We start from the raw sequence: 18,738 nt of genomic DNA, 5'->3' as shown, positions 1-18,738 counted from the left end.
AAGCACACAGAGCTGTGTCCAGAGATACCAGGCTGCAGGAGGAAGAGAGAGGAGATCCCAGTCACTAATCCCAAAGTGCAGGGGTGCAAAGCCAAGAGAGACTCAAAGCATACCATATGGGCTAAGACAAAAATTGGGTAGCTTACTATTTTATTGTGTGTATTAAAGTAGCGAGAGTTTTCATGAGTGGACATCAATCCTCTTTTCTGTATCAGAAAGAGGCATCTCACCATCATCTGTTCCATAGCTAAGGCCTCCACGGGCAGGCTGGATTCCATGTCCCTCCATCTTCCCTACAAGCACGCAAATCATTCTATCTCTGGTTCCTCAGTCTTACTCCAGTGGCTCTTTCCTATCAACTCATAAACCTATTCTAATTTTTCCCATATCAGGAAAATAATGCTGTCCTAAATTCTGGGTTTGTCCTAAGTGATACAGTGAGAAAGAATGAGAGAAGGAATAAAAGAAAGGAAAGAAAGAAAGTATGAAGGGAGAAAGGAGGGTACTTTTTTGTTTAAGAATGTGTACATGCATCATAAGTTTTTAAAAGGTAGAAAATGATTATTATAAAGGTGAAGATAGAGGGTAGGGAGATACCATACAGTACCCTTCTGGGGAACTGGTAATATTCTATATGTTTATTGAGATGTTTATTTCCTTATTATTTGTTAATTGACTACATATATTATATGATTTTCTATAAGTGTATTACATCTTAAAATTTTAAGAAAATTTTTTAATTGAAAAAATAGAACAGCAACAAATTATGTGCTTGGGGTCTGTACTTTTTTCATCTCTTGTCCTTCCTTCCTTATGTGGATTGATTTTCTTCTCAGGCAGTTTTGACACACAGCAAGAAAGTCTGACTCACCTCAGAGTTTGCAATCCAAAATGAAAAAGAACACCTTTCCCCTGGGACCTGTAAATCAGATCTCTGGGCGACGTTCACCTCTGGGTGCGGGGCTCACGGGCACATCCAGGACTGTGCTGGGTGGCTGTTGGTGGAGGGCGGGGCAAGGGCTGATTTGTAGCGTCTGCTAACTTCTGTGTTGTAAATACCTTGGCTGATTTTCACCTACCAACATGATGCCACTTGTGAGCCGGAAGGAGCCGGCTCCTGCACACCACTGCCACATTGCTGATAACGTCCACGTGGCCAGGTGATGTGATGCTCACTCTTTCCTTCCTGGGGCATAGGGCAAGCATAGTTTTAATAGGACACCATGAAGATTTTCTTCACCAGAGTTGCACAAAGTGGGAAGACTGGCTGGCCAAAAGATAAGTGAAGAAAGAGCACCAGAAAAAAAGAATGAATGCTGTGCAGTTGAAAACAAAAGATGCCCCTTGGACTCTGTTTTTTACATCCATTTCCTCTTCTCATTCTGTGTTTGCTCTGTGTGATCTCATCTATCCCTTTTGCACTGATGTTGATGAAACAATGATTTCCAAAATCTACATCTCCCACCCAGACTTGGCTTCTGAGTTCCAGCCTCGTGTTTCATCTGTCAACTGACTATCTCCATCTGGATGGCCCCAGCAACCACAAACTGTGCACATCCATAATTGAATCCACTCTCTCCCACAAGCATATTCCTCTGGTTCACTAGTTACAAACTTCAAAATCATCTCTGAATCATTTCACTGTCCCTCGCTCCCCACAGCCCCACCCCGGCAATCTGGTCAGGAAGCCTCAGTCTATTGATTTGTGCCTTTAAAGCATCTGTGAGATGTAGGCCTTTTCTCTCCCTTCCAGTCCCATTGCCCTAATTCAAACCCATACTCTGTTTTGCCTTGACTCTGACAGTGATCTCCTACCTGCTGCCCAAGCCTCCAATCCATTCAAGTTTCAAACAACATAACCTTTCAGAAATACAGATGTGGCCCTGGCCAGTGTGGCTCTGTTGATTGTAGCATTGTGCTGTGCACGGAAAGGTTTCAGGTTCTATTCCCGATCAGGGCACACACGTCGGTTGTGGGTTTGATCCCTTGGCGGGGTGCTTACAGGAGGCAATCGATTGACATTCCTGTCTCACGCTGATGTTTCTCTTTCTCTCTCTCCCTCCCTTCCTCTTTCTCTAAAAGCAGTGAAAAAAAAAATGTCCTTAGGTGAAGATAAAAAAAAATACAAATGTGTTGTGGCCCTTCCCTGGGTCAAACTCCTGCAAAGCTCCTGAGACTGCTCAGACTCCTTGGCACGGTGCACAGGCCCGGGCCTGCCTGCCCCATCCCCACCCCGGGCCCCAGTGGGCATCTCACTCTCCTGGGCCTTCACACGTGCCGTTTTTTCTGCCTTGAATTTGTCTGATGTAAGTGTGAGTCTCCCTCACTACTCACCCCCAGCCCTAGAACTAACTGCTGCCTTATCTGAGCCCCTGAAGCTGGTGGTACAAACCTTAATGATAATCCTTAAACTGCATTATAGTTAGATGCACACCGATAAGTGTTTTTGAATGAATGAATTATAGATGTTTAAGTGAGTGGGAAAGGCACATGGATCATATCCACTAAGCTCTACAGTCCTGGTCTTTATTTCAGTGATCCAAACCCTCATTCTGCCGTAGAGACAGTAAAAGTTCTGTGTCAGTGTTAAAAATAATAAGAAGAATAACAAATCATGTGGGCCGAGTCTTGACAGTTCATCAAACTGTCTCATCAAACCATACGCTCATCAAACCATTGGCTGAAAGATGCTGACAGTTCCAGAACACATATCCTTTGTGTAAAAAAAAAATCTGTATTTACATCTCATGTCCAGATGAAGACACTTCCTCTCATTTTATTTAGAGTCAGATATATTTTAATATTAAGAAATTATTTTTGAGACAATCTTCTGTCTGTTGGAAGGCAAAGTTCTGTACAATATAACAACAAGATCTTTCTGCAGTGAAGCTGGCATAACCATGAAGCCTCAGGCCCTGTCAACTCTGCTACTACTCAGTCCATTAAAGTGCAGCGGCATTAACTCTCGATATCTCTCATTTTGCCAAAAGAAAAATTTAGGCACTCAAAAAGAGTCAAGTTTGACTTAAAGGAAAGTAATTCGATCAGTGTGCTTCTGTTCCTTGCTCCGGTTTCTAGGACACAGTTGCTTCCTCAAGGAGGCTGAATGACTTTGAGTGGGAAATTAAGAGAACTGATGACGAGAGATGCAAGGATCTCATTATATAAATGGGAAAGCTTAAAGAGAAAAGTAAAGCACAGAACCAAGGATAGACTATGGAATGAAAATTAAATCGAAGTGGAGTGTTTTCCCAAAATTTCATCTCTCAGTTGCAAATTCTCTAGAACAATATAGTTTTAGAGTTTAAAATGTTATCCTGGTTATAAATAATTCCCTTTCTTGATATTGGCATTAACATCTGAATAACTGCAATATGAAAATGAAAACCATCCGCAAGCCTCAACTAAATTATAAGATCAAAGACTTGACTCTAGGATGAAGTTACTTATGGCTCAGTTTTTACCCACTATGATAAAGATCTACGACAAGAATAAGAAGTATATGGAATTCTTGCTATTTTTCCCCCTTTCTCCCGTGTCCAAGGTCAACGCCAGCGAAGAATTACAGCACTGGTTATTGTGATCTGTTTGCCAGTCTTTAAGCCTTCAGTACAACTGAATTATTGGGGGAGCCGCTAGTAATCCATCACGGTTGGCCCCCACTTCAGTCAGGGATGTGACAGGAAGCAGATGGTACAGAGTGGTAACTTTCCGGGTGTTTGCTGCAAGGACTCTCGCTAACCCTTGCCACTCCTAGGCCTGAAGGAGCAAGTGATTTGGAGAATTCAGAAGGAATGGCTGTGCAAAGAGAATATTTGGCAGGAGCTTAGCTTGTGATGGTAAAGCAGCCAAACCATTGCTGCCTGGTAGGGAGGGAGCTGGGAAAATGAATACCCAAGACTTGCCTTCTCTCACCCTTCGGTCTCCTGCCAGTGGGTCTATTAATCAGGCCCAGGTTGTACAGTCAGTATCAGTCAGCCCCTGTTTCATGGAGTAGAATGGAGCAGATTGGGGAGTAGATCTGGATGGATGAGAGAATATATCTATTCATATATCTTTTGAGACCAGATCGAAGGCATGTTGCATGTAGAGCTGCCTTGTCATACTGTCTTCCACGTGCGCAAAGACCAAAGATAGGCGGGGCTGCTGATGCTAGATGTCATTGAACTTTTCTGTCTTTCTTTCCCACTAGTTAGGCAGGAGTGAGCCTGTGTCCTGTGAGGTGGATGATGCAATTCTCTGAGTTTAACATAGTTCTAAACCGACTGAATTGTTGGCAGGAGAACACCAGCCGATGTTGTTAGAAAGATGTGATAGACTATCTTGTTTCTAACACGACTCAAGCAGAGCACCCAGAGAAAATTTCCCCCTTCTCATCTGCCCGCAGATGGGATTCTTATTTCTCTGGAGTCATCTGCCAGTGTTACTGATCCCCCATCTGAATCCCCAGCCAGGAGAGCAGCATGAGGGGAGAGTTTATTCATATCCAGTCTATATATTTTTGTTTGAAACCCGATATCTTGACTTCAGAGCCAAGTGTCTTGTGATCTGCCATCCCCCAAATGTGTTTTTAAGGCGTCATCCCAATGGTGTTTTCTTCTGCTGCAAATAGGATGTTGTTGACATGTTTCTGTTGTAGAAAATGTTTCATATGCCAGTTTTCAAAAATAAAAATTCTAAAACTGTCTATGGAACATTCTAGGAGGGTTCTCAAGGGTGGAGAAGGCCTCGTCCAAGCAGGGTGTGTTTTGCATTGGGCCTGTGTTTAAATGATCACATCAGGAGAGCAGCCTGTGGGATTTCAGTTTAATTGAAATAGATACTGTTAATGCAAAGAAGAATGGGGGGAAAAGAGAAAAACTGATATTAAAAATGAATTTAATATATTGCTCCTGCGCACTTTGGGTACAAGGATAAGTGAAACAAAGAGGTGTAAACATGAATTCTATGTATAATTTACCACTACTTCTCATTTGGTTGTTTAAAAATTTATTCAATAGATGTTTATAGTCAATGTGGTCAGTGTGTCTTATTTACAATGTTTCATCAGAAAAATGAAAGACAAGTCTTATGGGATATTTTCTAGTTGTATTTAAGGATGTTTGTCTCACTTTAATATTTAAAGACTAAGTATGAAACAATATAATTCTTCTTTCCTATACTTTATGTTTGAAGATCTTTCAAGCCTTTATAAATAATAAGCTACCACATACTCTTTTGAAATTTGGTTTTATACTCCCTGGACCGGAGAAATTATATGAGAAAATACAAGCCCAAAGCCATGGGGCAGGAAACAGGACTCCCCTCTTTTCTGTCACCTGCACAGCTGCCTTTGGACTCTCCTGGCTCCCTGTCCCCCTGAGCACACCCGCCTTCCTTGTGGTCTCCCACCCCAGCCCTCTCTCACGGCGTTTCCATCCTATGTCCCCCTAACATACTTCATTTTTACGCTTCCCTCCTTTCAGTTCTTTTTAGCACTCATGTTTCCTCCCTTTCATGAGCCATCCCATCTCTTGGGGTCTAGTTTGGGAGGTGTGTAGGTATCTGCACTTGATCTTAGCCAAAAGGCTGAGAAGCGATAGTGCTTAGGTATCTGAACACTCAGCCTACTTGCCCTACCTATCAGTTCACATGGGTTCAGCCTACCATGAGAAATACATTATAGTCAGCATGTGGGAGTAAAAGGGTGATTAAAATATGGTTCCTGTCCTACAGAGTTTACAGTCTATTGAGGGAGTTAGAACTACACATGCCCAATCATAGTTCAAAGTAATAATACATGTAATAATAAGTGCAGAAATGGGAATCTTTGTAAAGCAAAGACTCCCAAGATAGAGCTGAATTCTAACTAAGGATGGATGAGACTAGAAGGCTTCCTGAAGGAGGTGGCATTGAGGATGGGTCTCCGCCAGAGGAGGGGAGCAAGGCAACCTCCAGCCAGTCAGAACAGTCATGGCAGGGCGTGGGCTAGCAATGTCCTTGCTCTCACTGGGGAGAGGGAGGGCTGTGGGAGTGAGTGGGAGCTCTAAGGAAAAGAACGTGGAGGAAAATGGAAAAAGCAAAAGGCAGAAGCTTGGACACTGCCTAAATTTAAGGAAGGGAAGAGGAAGAGAGACCAGTGAGGGGGCTTTGAGAAAGCCTTTGAGATTGGAGGAGAATCAAGAGCTTAGTGGCAGGGATGTGAAGGGAGGAAAGAATTTCCAAAAGAGGGGATGGCTAACAATAGTTATAAGGAGAATAACAACTAACATTTATGGACTACTTAGTCTGTGACAGCCTCCTAATAGAGGTAAGGGACGGAGTTAGGACTTGTACCCAGGCCTGACTGCTGCCAACACTCTTAACTCTACCGATCACGAACAGAACAAGGACCCAACTATGCCACTGACCACTGCTGACGTCCAGGGGAGGAAGTAGGATCAAGGACGCACATAAAAAGATTATCTTGAGAATGACGAGGAACACTGGTTCCCGCCTCTGAGATAAGAGAAAGGAGGCTGGGATGAGGACAAAGCAAATCTGCTACAAAGATAGAAGGGTTAAGAAGTTGATCTAGGATGGCCTCCGACTCCTCAGCTGCTCGTGAAAGGGGCTGGGCAGGCTGAAAAGAGAAAATGGAGTGGCCACTGTAGATCACACGCTTGGGAAAGCTGATCTGTACAAAGTGGTGTCTACTTGGAACGCTTCGGAAGCCTATTTGGGATGCAGAATGCAGAGCATGAAAACACCACCACCGCAGGGCAAGATGAAAGTTGTTTTTGAAAATAAGGAATCCCAAAGGCAAAAAAAAAAAAAAAGCAGATCCTCATTCCAGTTGAGTACCTCTTCCCTTCCTGGGTTTTTGGTTAAGAAAACAGTAACCAAATACTTTGGGCATCTATCTACCAGAGAGACCTCTGATAAATTAAAAGTCACCTTGGCAGAAAGCAGTGTTCCCAATGCCCATGGTGCAACAAAAGGTTCTTTGTAGCGTGAACACCAAAGAACAAGGGCTCGAAGGAGGAGTTTCTGAAATACCTGGAGAGCCAGTTTAGGGACAGGACAGAAAAATCTTTTATTACCTATTGATATAGCATGTGCCTTTCTGAACTGATCATGGAGCAAAGGACCTGACCCCAAGCTCTGAGAGTTCAGGTTCAAGTCTGGGTCCTCTGTTTACCAGTGTGGGACTTGGGGCAAGTTGCTCTTGCTGAACGTCACCTATAAAATGGAGATAATAATACCTACCGCCTAGAGATGTCAGGATTCAAGGAGGTAACACATTCTGATTCCCGTTCTTTCCCTACCTGCCTGGACACTGAAAATCTCAAATTCTAAGTTGTGGAAGCATGCATTTATCACATGCATCGTCATCCTCCACTGTCCCCTCTCAGAGATTTAAGCAGGTCTTTTTGTTTAATGACAGAAATTATTTTATATTTGTTAAGCGGAGAAAGAAATGATCAAGGACAAGTCTGGTGTAAATCTGGGAAAACCACTAAGATGCAGGCACCTGTGTAGAATTTCCCTGGGGTGTCTTTTTGGTCCACTACTCACTACTACTGTCCCCATAGTATGCTCTCTTGAACATCTGAAAAAATATTTAGTGGAGAGGGGGACCCTTGTGGAAGAGAGGAAAGGCAGGCACTGAGAAATTGAGATAATGGAAGGTTTGGTGTCCCTTCCCCATGAGTGACAGAAGTGGGTATGTCAGACTTCCTCAGAACCATCTAATCTGGGTGTCGGCAATTTGTTTCTGGAAAGACGGGCCTCATGCCCTGTACTCTTCAGATTATGATGTTAGGTGTAAAACTAAGAATAGCAGCACAACTCTTAGGTTTCCCAGTCACAAAATTCTTGACCTCGACATTCCTTAGCTTTGCGAAAATTTTGGGGAGTAACCTCTATGAGAAGTGCACAGTACGTCAGCAAGAAAAGGGGAGAAATCAGAGAATTCTCACGAGGTTCTACCTTATCTCTAGTGACCCACCTGCCTCTCTGGCCTAGTCTCTGCCTTCTCTCCCGTCGTTATGATGGCTTGACTTTGCTCCTGCCATGACCAGTGTCTCCCCCTGGGCACTATCCCATCCCTTGGTCCTACCCCAACACATTTGTTCTAGTAACTGTCTCCCCTCTCCTGCATCTTCAAGTTCTCCCCATCCACAGGATCATTCTCGTCAATACACAAACATTCTGTTACGCCTGTTGTCTTAGAAATAACCCTCTCAGACCCATTTCCTCTTCTAATTATACCCCATGTTTCTCCTTCCCTTTAGAGAAAAGCCCCTTGAAAGACGTGTGCAACCTCTACTTGCTTCTCTCCCTCTTTCCTGAACTCACTCAAGGCAGGTTTGGGCCCCTACCCTTCCACTGACATTGCTCAAGGTCACCAGGTGAGTTACAGTATTGCTAAGTCAATTATAACCTCTCAAACTTCATCTTCATTGACCTACAAATAGCATTTAGCCAGGTCAGTGCCCCTTTCCTCTTTGAAATACTTTCTGCTATTGCCTTTCAGCTTCTCCTGGTATTCCTCTTACCTCACTGGACAGGAGCTTCTTCATCTCTTCAAACTGTAAACATTAGGCTTCACCAGAGCTCCGCCCTTGGGTGTTTTACTTTTCTAATTTACTCTCTTGGTAAGTGCTGCAGTCTTATGACTTTAAGTACCATCTCTGTGCTGATGACTCCCATAGTTTTATCTTTACTCTAGATGGTTCTTTAAACTCATAAGACCACTTGTCCTCTTGACATCTCCAGTTGTGTGTCCACTTAGCATGTCAAACTTAACATGTCCAGAACTGAGTTCATAGCATCCTCCCCGAAGTCAGCTTCTCCTGCAGTCTCCAGTTACTAGAGCAGAAGGGCTATTCCATTCTACCAGTCCTTTCAGCCAAAAGATCTGAAGAGCATCCTTGACTCTTTCTTCTCTCTCATACCCAATAGATCTTGCAGCAAATGCAATTGCATTCACAGTCTTCACATCACCTCCCCGTTCCTGTCCTGGCCCAGCTCTTCATCAGCTCCTGCTACCACGGTCATCTCCTTGCTTCCACCCCTGCCTCCCTCAGTTTCTTCTTATACCAGTAGCCAGAGGTATCTTGTCAATACAAAATCTAGTCATGATGCTCCTTATTCAAAACTTTTTGAGGGCTTCTTTCTATTTCATTCAGAATAAAAGCCAAATGCACACAATGATGCCCTGTTATCTCTTGACCCATTTCCTACTGATCTCCCTCTCAAGTACCCCAGTGAAGCCATACTGGCCTCCTTGCTGTTCCTCGAATACACTTGAGGCATGCTTCTGCCCCAGGGCCTTTGCATTTGCAGTCCTTCCACCTAGATGCTCCTCTCCCAGATACTCACATGGTCACATCCCACACTTCCCTTATTTACGCAAACAAAATCGTCTCAGGACGATTCTATTTTCTGCTTCATTTTTTCTCTCCTTAACACTTATCTCTACCTAACTATCTATTTTACTTACCTTGTTTATTTATTGTCTTCTTTTCTAGAATGTGAAATCCACAAGATTAGAGATTTTTTTCTCTATTTTGTTCACAACTTTATTCCAGCACCTGGAACAGTGCCTGGCACATAGTATTTACTGAAAGATTTGAATGAGTGGATTTTATTAATTGAATCTATTTGAGTAGCCAAAGAGATTGTCATCAAATTTTTAGAGAGGTATTTGTGGGGGAGGAGGTAGCAAACACCTACTGATCTGGAGTATTTAAATTCATGCCAAAGATACCACCCTGTAGCAACCTTACCCACGGTAATCAAGGAGGGGATTATCAGGGATAGCAGGTTCTCAGTTGCAAGCTGATGGCGGGCCTCCAGGCAGAAAGCTGCCAGTGGAGAACCAACTTTGTGGCTTAACATTGAGAATAAAACTGTTATGGTCACATATCCCAAATAAGGAATCCTGAGCTGAGCGGACTCCTTAATGATTTATAATATGAAGGTGATAGAATGACATCTCAGGGCTGGGAGGAAAGGCACAGTGTCATGGTCTCGGTTATGGTTATGGATATAGATGGGAAAATTTGTTCTGTCGAGTCTGTGACCCAGTCACATTTCCAGGGCTCAGAAACATGAAGTGAATTAGAGTTAATGTTTCTTGTGTATGAGTGAAATATGGTTTCTTCTTCTGAGGAAGGAAGCTCTGCTTTAAGCACCCAGGTGTAAGAGATTTATGGATAATAAATATGATGTAACAGCTGAACTCCCAAATTCAAAAAAATGTGCCCTCCTCCAGATATTAATGAAATGATTAGCTATGTGATGTTAGGTAAATCTCCCAGCTTCTTGAAACTAGAGTCTGCATCTGTAATATGGTAGGATAGGCTACATGATCTCCAAGGTTAATTTTCTACTCAGAGTCTTTTGACATGATGTATCTAACCCTTTTTCGTGTAAAACAGAAAATATGTCCCGCATAGCTCATATTTTGCTTATGGGGATCAAGTGAGATAATGTTTTTGCAAGCTCTTGCTAGACTAAAACACTTTGTTCACACAAAACATTTATTATTACTACTCTCTATTAGTTTGATGAGATGTGTTTATAATGTATTGTCCCCAAAATATTTTTTAGGAAAAGATACAGCTCTAGTGAAGGGCAAAGTTGATTATGTTAAAACATAAAATACTTAAAAGCTTGTCCTTTGAATTTTTTTAAGTGAAGTAATTTTTTTTAAGTGAAGTAATTTTTAAAGCTGTTTCAGGTATGATTGTCTAGGTGGTATGTGACAGATAAGATAACTCAAGTCATCTGTTGTAAAAATGTGACTAAAGCTGGGGCGTCCAAGGAACACCAACTTCAGGTGTGGCTTGATCAAGCTTAAGTGATACCAACATAAACTGATTCCTCTCCTTTTTTCACACCAGTTTCCTTCATAGCAGGTCTAATCTCAGGCCTTATATAACCATAAAGTGTCTTCCAGCAGTTCCTGGGGCTACATTCTTCCGAGTTTGAATACAACAGGAAGTGGAAAAGCCTTGGTACAGTCAGTGTCAGCAAACATCCGGCAATTCACACACAAACCTCCTGAGCCAATGTCTGTAACAAGAAGAAATATACAGTATGCTGTTTGGTTCAGGCCTGGATGTAAATTCTATCCTTAGGCCGGGAGGAGAGCCCTGTCCAGCTCTTCTGGATCAACAGTGAGTAAGAACATCCCCCCAACCAAAATTGGTCTATTGATTCAAGAAGATGGAGCCATTGCTGAGAAAGTGGGCTGTGTATATACATTTCATAAGAAAAATATAGGCATCTACTCTTGCCATGGCTGCTGTGCACACTCTCCAGTTGCCAAGAAAGCAGCATATTTTTTTACTTAGTGAATGAGCTGTTGGGAGACCTTATTAACTTTTGTTAATAGAAAGCCCTGCTTCTGCAGAGTGGACCAAATCTCCCTGAGAGCCTGTGCAGTCAGCTGTGATTTTCTCGTCCTTGCTTTCAGGTAAAGCTGCTTGGAGCAGATCCGCAGTGCACTAACATCCCTGAAAAGTGCTGTGTCCTTCACAGCCTCGGGACGAGCGGTTCCCAGGAGCCGCAGTGAGGCATCACTCTCCCAGAGTTCAGCGGGGTGAAGCCAGTCTATCCTCCAAGAGCAAATCAAACACAACTTTGTGGGTTTGGTGCTTTGCTGCCAACGAGAAGACTGATCTCTGAATTAATAGGTCATGACAGGATGACTTTGGAGTTCTTGGCAGAAAGCAGTATTTCCAATACTAATGCTCCTTATGGCAAGAAAAGGCATCTCTGCTAAGTGGCCCGTATTCTCTGGTAGCATTTGCATAAAGGATCAGCTCTATTATTTTATTTAAAGCCAAGATTTCCCAAGATGAAGCATATGATAGTACTCAGTGTGAGCGTGATAATGCAGCTGGGCCACGACTAACCCTGTGAACAGGTTGACGGTGGGGGACGGACTGTCAACATGACAGGTTTTCACATGAAATTACACTCTCCCCTGAATGTGCATTTCCCTCCGTCTCACCAGAGAATGGAATCTTATCATGGGAGCCTCGCTACAAGGAGATTTGGTTAAGCTGTCAGACTGTTAAATAAATGGTCTCTTACAATTTGTTTATATTTCTACTGAGCACAACATTTCCATAAAGAGGGAAAATTTTAAGTGCCTGAAGGGAGATGGAAAACAGATTATGCCATCTACTTCAGTGGCTGACCTTTATCTCCTCGCAGGGACTTTATTGTTCTGAGCAGTGAGCAGAAAACAGTAACAAGGTTGCTTCTAGAAAAGCCAGGGGACACTCTGCATACGTTAAGATATGTGAGCACTTTGTAGCCGAGGCAGGGGCTTTCTCACCATAATCTGTATTGGAATACAAGTCAAAGTCTGTAGTTCAAAGCAATCTGGTCTTTTTCTTACCTTCATTAGGATGCATCTTGATTTTAAATGACACTATTATTCCTCCTGTGAAGGCAAGATTAAAAAGCAGGAAAGAGCAAAAAAAAAAAAAAACCACCTAAGTTTTGAGGTTCACGTGATTTTCCTTGCAAACTGTTTATCTGCCTAAAAGTTTTCCTTTTTTGTTTTTTGTTTGTTTGTTTGTGTGATTGCTAAATGTTGTCCCTGGATATTTGTTCTCAGAACTACTACAGGAAAGTTTGGCTAACGATAAGTCTCAAAAGTTAATTTGAATGTTTCCAACAGCCAGAACCAGCTGCTCTCCGTAAGAGACTCATCTCTGGCCATGTCTATACTCCTGTATGCAAAACACGTGGGAGAGATGGGCTGAAGCTTGCCACAGAAGCCTGCATTATAATGGGACTGGCAAACACACCCAGAACAAGCTTTTCCTCAAAAATTTCTAGGGAGCTAATCATCCGCCATTTGTCAAGTGCAGGCAGGTGAGTGTCGTGGTTAAGCCTTCAGATGCTGGGATCACATGGGCCCACACAACTTCTGCAAGTTACTATATCTCTCTGGTCTCCGGTTTTAACATGAGGATAATACTGGTACCAAATGCAGTATTTGGGAATTCAATAATGTAATAAGCATGAAGTTCTTTACATAGTTTCACCCTCAGTTTAAGTACTTGCTGAATGAACACTAAGTTAAACATTATTATCATCATCTGATTTATCTGAAATATTTGCTTTTGTGACTATGAGTTAGAAACTATACAGATAGGAGAAAAGTATAATCATGTTGAAATATCCTTGTCTGTGTTTTCAGAAATGAAGATAATGAATCGCTTCTTCTTAAAAGTATAAAATATTAGAGAGCCCAGGTTTTAATCTCAAGGGCCAGTGAAGATAGTGAGGAATTTTAATTTGGGAGATAGCATTAGGCTTATTCTAGGATTACCCTAATGAAACACATAGTTAGTTATTTACTTTTACTTTGAATATACTGTGGCAGAAAAAACTTCTAAAAAGTGCTGGACACTGCTATAAAGGTCAGTGTGAGTGTAAATTTCCTGGTTGGACACACTCATGCACATACACACACTCTGAAAGAGACTAGATTTTTCTCTCTAGCCAGGACAGCTACCTCTTTATGCTATTTCTGGATTTGCTGAAATGTGTCTCTTCATAGTGGTGCATCTGAAAAAGGAATTTAAAAACATAAAATTTTTGTCTTCCTGGGCTTGACAAGGGCCAGTCATGTCCTGGGGACTCAGGGAGGGGTCAGGGGCTGAAATGAAACACTGAAAGCCCGTGTTCCTACTGGTCCATCGGTCAGTGCCAGCAGCCAGTGCACAGGGTGAGGCAAGAAGGAGTGAGTGCCAGGCAGCTGCTGCCGGCCATGCACGCTCGGGTGGCCGGGCAGGAGGGTTAACCAGTTAGCCTCTCGCTTTAATGATGTAAGGCGATCTTGAAAATACATACGCGCGCTCTTGAAAATTATCATGTGAGTGCAGAAGAAAAATAAATGAAAGATTTTTCTTGCCCTTATTTTAAGAGAAAATCATTCTACATATCGTCTTTCTGTGAAAAAAAAGGCACAATATTAAATAGGGAAAATAGGTGGCGAGACGAAAAATATTTTGATTTCCTTGCCCAATGACCTCTGAGACATTGGAGTTTTCTTTGGTAGTGTCACAATAGAAAAATAATAAGTAAAAACTAAAGCCTCCACCGGCTTCCTTCGTTACTCACATATTCGCAGCAAATGAGTGGCCGCTGCGGGACGATTTATAGACGTTGAGTCGTGGTCTCAGGTGGTGCCTTGCAGGTCACCGAGGCGTTGCCCTGTAAATGGAAGGAGAAGGTCGTTTACTTACCAGTGCGGCACATTAATTAGCAGCAACTTTGGCTGGTGCCTGCGTGTGAGGAGGCCTGAGGTGTCTCTGGCCCCATCTGCTGCAAAAATAATGACGACCAACATTTTTTATGCAAAGGCTTCTCTTTCACAGGGGAAACTCCTGGTCTTTCACAGGAAAATGAACTATGGAGACTTTTATTCTCATCACAGTTTTGTTTGTTTGTTTGTTTGTTTGTTTGGTTGGTTGGTTGGTTTCTTTGGTTGACAGTAAAAAGGCTATTCTTTCACGATGTTTTTTGGTCACAGGCTGGTTAAAGAGCTCCCCGATTTGAGAAGTTCTCTGTTTCCTTTGTTAAGTTGATTCTCCTCAAACCCTGAACCATGCAGGAAGAATCCGAGAAAACGAGATCTAAACTTAGCTCCGCAGGGTAGAGTAGCTTCTCTTCACTCCCTCTACTCCCGTCCTTCCCTCGCTGTGCGGGAGCCTGGCCTCCTGAAGCTGGTTGACAGGGGACTGACTTTTCTCAGGGAAGCTGTCAGGACACCCCCTCCCTGTCCTCATCCTGGTTTCTGAACTGGCAACGCATTTCTTCTTCTTTCTGTGCGTGTTTGTTTATTTTGTTATTCAGGCAGCATTGCTTGTATTTAATCATATGCACCTGAGATTAAAAGCCAGCAGAAAGGAAATAAACGGCAAATGTATGCAAGAAAACAAAAATAGTGTGTGGCTTTCCTCGGATTCCAGGTTTGGATTTCAAAAACAAGTGAGTAAGCGAAGGCACGAACCTGTCGGACTGTTGCCATTTCTGTCCCTTCTCCCAAGGACAGAACAGGGAGGTGACCCCTCCTTTTTTGTGGTTATTGTTGTTGTCTTGTGACCTGCTCTGTTCCTGGCTTTTCTTGGAGCTTTCATGCATAATCCTCACTAGCCGGATGCTTCTAAGAACTCCCAGCAACTCATTTTCAGCAACATTTATTTTAAAAGTCCAGTAAGAATGCAAAGAATCCTGTGCAACTTGCAGCAGATAAACATTTCTGTTAATGACGTCATTTTGATCTTATTTCTGGGAGAACTTTGCCATCTCCTCTGTAGCCCCAAATAACGAAAACTGCAAGAATGTTTGCTGATGGGTGCACCTTGGAGTTTACAAAGATTAATTGACTCCACAGACCACTAGTAATGAAATTGACCATATCCAATTTTGAAAGCCCTAAGACCAGAGAGAAACTGAAAATTAGCAGTGAAAAGGTGGCATGTTCCTGGTGATGTGGACCCGGTACTGGTCCAGGGAAGTGTTACAGGAAGTAGCAGGTTGGGTTAGTGCTGTAGCCCTGGGTTACCTGAAGCTACCCAGACATGAAACGTGTGGGCAGGTTTAGGAGACATTCACTTGTACTTCCTGAAGAACTCGAAGTAGTAACAGGCCAGTGGTCATATGATTATACCAGTTACAGTTAATAGTTATTATATCCCACTGCCATGAGATATGAATGAAAAGAAAAAAAGGCAGTTTAGACTATTGTCTTGCTTCTGTTGAAATAATAATAATGGTAGCAACAATACCAGCTAATATTTTTTGAATATTCGCTATGTTTCTGATGCAAGGCTTAGCATTTATAGCACATCGTTTCACTTAGTTCTCATGAGAGCCCTCAGTGGTACGCAGTATCATTATTTGTCCCCCTTTTACAATTGAAGAAACTAAAACTTAGCAAGTTTAAACACCTCTCTCCGCTCAGTCATCAGCTAAGTGGTAGATATGAGTTGAACCTCCATCTACTTGATTTCCAAGTAAAAGCATTTAGTCACCATCTTCCACCGCCTCAGTATAGGATGCTGTTGCTCTGTTCTATGGAATCTCATGACTGCAAATGGATAGCTCAGATGGATACAATGGCCAAGAATTTAGTCAGTCCTTCGAAGGTCTTTTAAATGACATCTCTAACCTCTTGTGAGAAACATTCTCTTCGGTTAACAGTGAACCGAAGTCCCTCATACTGCCCCTTCAAACTCCCAGCTGTCACAGACATCCCCCTGTGCCATTAGAGGCTCAATCAGTGTGATCCTCCTCCTCCTTCAAAGAAATAAAAGCAAAGGTAAGTGCTGTGGTCTCTACACTCCTTAGTGAATATCTCCGAGTTCTCGTCCAACTCTCAATGAGACTTCATACTGGGGCACCTGCGTAGCATGACGTATGTGACCTGTGGCTCTGAAGAGCCTGGACCCATCAACCAGGTGACTTCAAGTGCTGACAAGTGACACTGACTGAGAAGTAATGTGTGTGAGCTCCCTCTTACTGCTGTGGTATAAATCAGTTTTCCTGTCGAATATTGTGATGCAGGATTTGTCATCCAACTGAGGAAGGGTTTCTTCGAGTGAATGTCTTTTCACGTATAGGGTTTCGTAGTCATCATGGGCTAGAGGGAAAATGCTATTCTAAAGCCTGATTTTCATGACATCTAAAACTTTTTGTGCTGTCTTGATCCTCTTCCCTTTTCTCCCCTTTCTCCAACCCATTTAACATTTCTCAATGGCTTTATCCCCATGATACCACTTGTAAGTTGAACGAATGCTTTACAGTAACAAATGCTAAAGAGTGGCCTGTGTGCCAGAGTGATTTTTCAATTTCTTTTGAAGAAAAAGGAAGGAAACTTGGCTAGAAAGAAGGGCAACGAGACATGGAGCATACTGCCTATTTCTTGACACTCAGGGCTTGGATTTGGGCCTTGCTTTTTTCCTTTTTGAGTTTTAGTACACATTTTTGACAACAACCTCACCTGCGCTACCCCTTAGGCCTAGCAGTCATTCTTGGCCAGCGTCCAAGTGAATTCTACTTCTGTGATAGAATACTAGAAAAACAAAAGCAGTCAGTTATGCCGAGCACCAGTGAAGTATGCCACATCAGTCCATTGTAATCCTCTCTCTTCTAAATCTCCTCCTACTCCATTAAGTTTCAGGGTGGTTAGAACACCCAAGACTAAGTTCTCACTATCAGTGAGACTCCCTCAAGTCTAAAGAAAATAAAACGGAACAGACAAATGATTTCTTCGGTCTTTACGTGATGGCTTTGTTTAAAGAGGCAAGTGAAACAGCAAGTTTGCATTTCTATCTCATGGAAGAAAACTTTTTTTTTTTTTGGTAACCACGTTACAGTTCATCTAAATTTGAATATGTGAAACATAAGAATCCGGAGTTAGACTTTCTGGCTTATTTCTATAGCAACTGGAGTACAGAACTATATACGAGGAACCACTTGATAAATATGTGCCAGCTTTAGCACCCTTCTGCTTCATAAAGATGCTGGAGCACTTGAGCAAATCCAAAGGGAGGTAGATAACAGTGATGAGCACAGGAAGGCAAAAGCAATGGGGTGGTCGTTGCTGATATCCAAGCTGCCTGCATCCTCTGTAAGTTACGAGGGTGTGGGCTGATGTCAGCTACTGATTGCTGTGGAGAATTTAAGGGGGATCCCAGTGAATCCGCCAGAAAGAGAATGTTTCTGAAGCATATTGAAATGTATAACTGGAAGCATAATTGCTATTGAAAATAAGAGAATGGGGAACTATTACCCAAATTTGATAATATCACTCAACTAAAAAATATGCTTACGCACAGATGACAGGACAGAATCAACAGCACTGCCAAAGTGTTCATTCACAAATTAGAGAAGGGCTGGGTTGTGGGTGCTCATTCACAAATTAGAAAAGGGCTGGGTTGTGGGTGCTCATTCGCAAATTAGAGAAGGGCTGGGTTGTGGTATTGGTGGAGCCTGGACAAAGGAGCATGGAAAGAGAAACGTAAAAACTGCAAAACTTTATGTTTTTATAGTTAATGGTACGTCAGGCAGTCTTGCCTCCTTCTTTTCTCTCCCTGAGTCAACCATGGTATGAAGACTGGGACTTAGGGGGCTCAAGCCCTGGAGACAAAGTGCAGAACGGTGGGCGTAGAAGGAACTAGGGGACAGTTTTAACCAATCAAACATGCACTCAGAACCATGGACTTCTCTTTGAAACTCAAACTGACAGCAGTCATTCCTTAGGGCAACTGGCAGCATAGAAAGGCCCCAAACCGAATCCTAACTCTGTAACAGGAGCAAGTTGCCGAGGCCTTCAGAACCGCAGGTGCTCGGCAGGACCCTGGGACTGTAGTGCCTGGGTTACTGGATACATCCATCTCCCGGGGCTGCTCTAAGACATTATTACAAACTAGGAGACTTCAAACAACAGAAATTTATTCTCAGTTTTGGAGGTCGGAAGTCCCAAATCTAGGTGGTAGCAGGCCAATCTCCGTCCAAAGGCTCTGAAAGGAGAAGCCTTCCCACCTCCTCCAGCGACTGGTGGCCCCGGGCATTCTTTTGGTTTGTGGCTGCTTTGCTGCAATCTCTGCCCCTGCCGTACAGTCTTTTTCTTCTGTGTCCCTGGCTTCTCCTCTTCTTATAAGGACACTTCTGATTCAATGTGGGGCCCATTCGGTTAACCCAGGATGATCCCATCTGAAGGTCCCTTTCTTGATTATA

Source organism: Artibeus jamaicensis, unplaced genomic scaffold, assembly GCF_021234435.1.
Source record: "Artibeus jamaicensis isolate MK-2021 breed Jamaican fruit bat unplaced genomic scaffold, CSHL_Jam_final contig_548, whole genome shotgun sequence".
In the NCBI taxonomy this organism is placed as follows: domain Eukaryota; kingdom Metazoa; phylum Chordata; class Mammalia; order Chiroptera; family Phyllostomidae; genus Artibeus; species Artibeus jamaicensis.
This window is presented reverse-complemented; position numbering follows the sequence as displayed.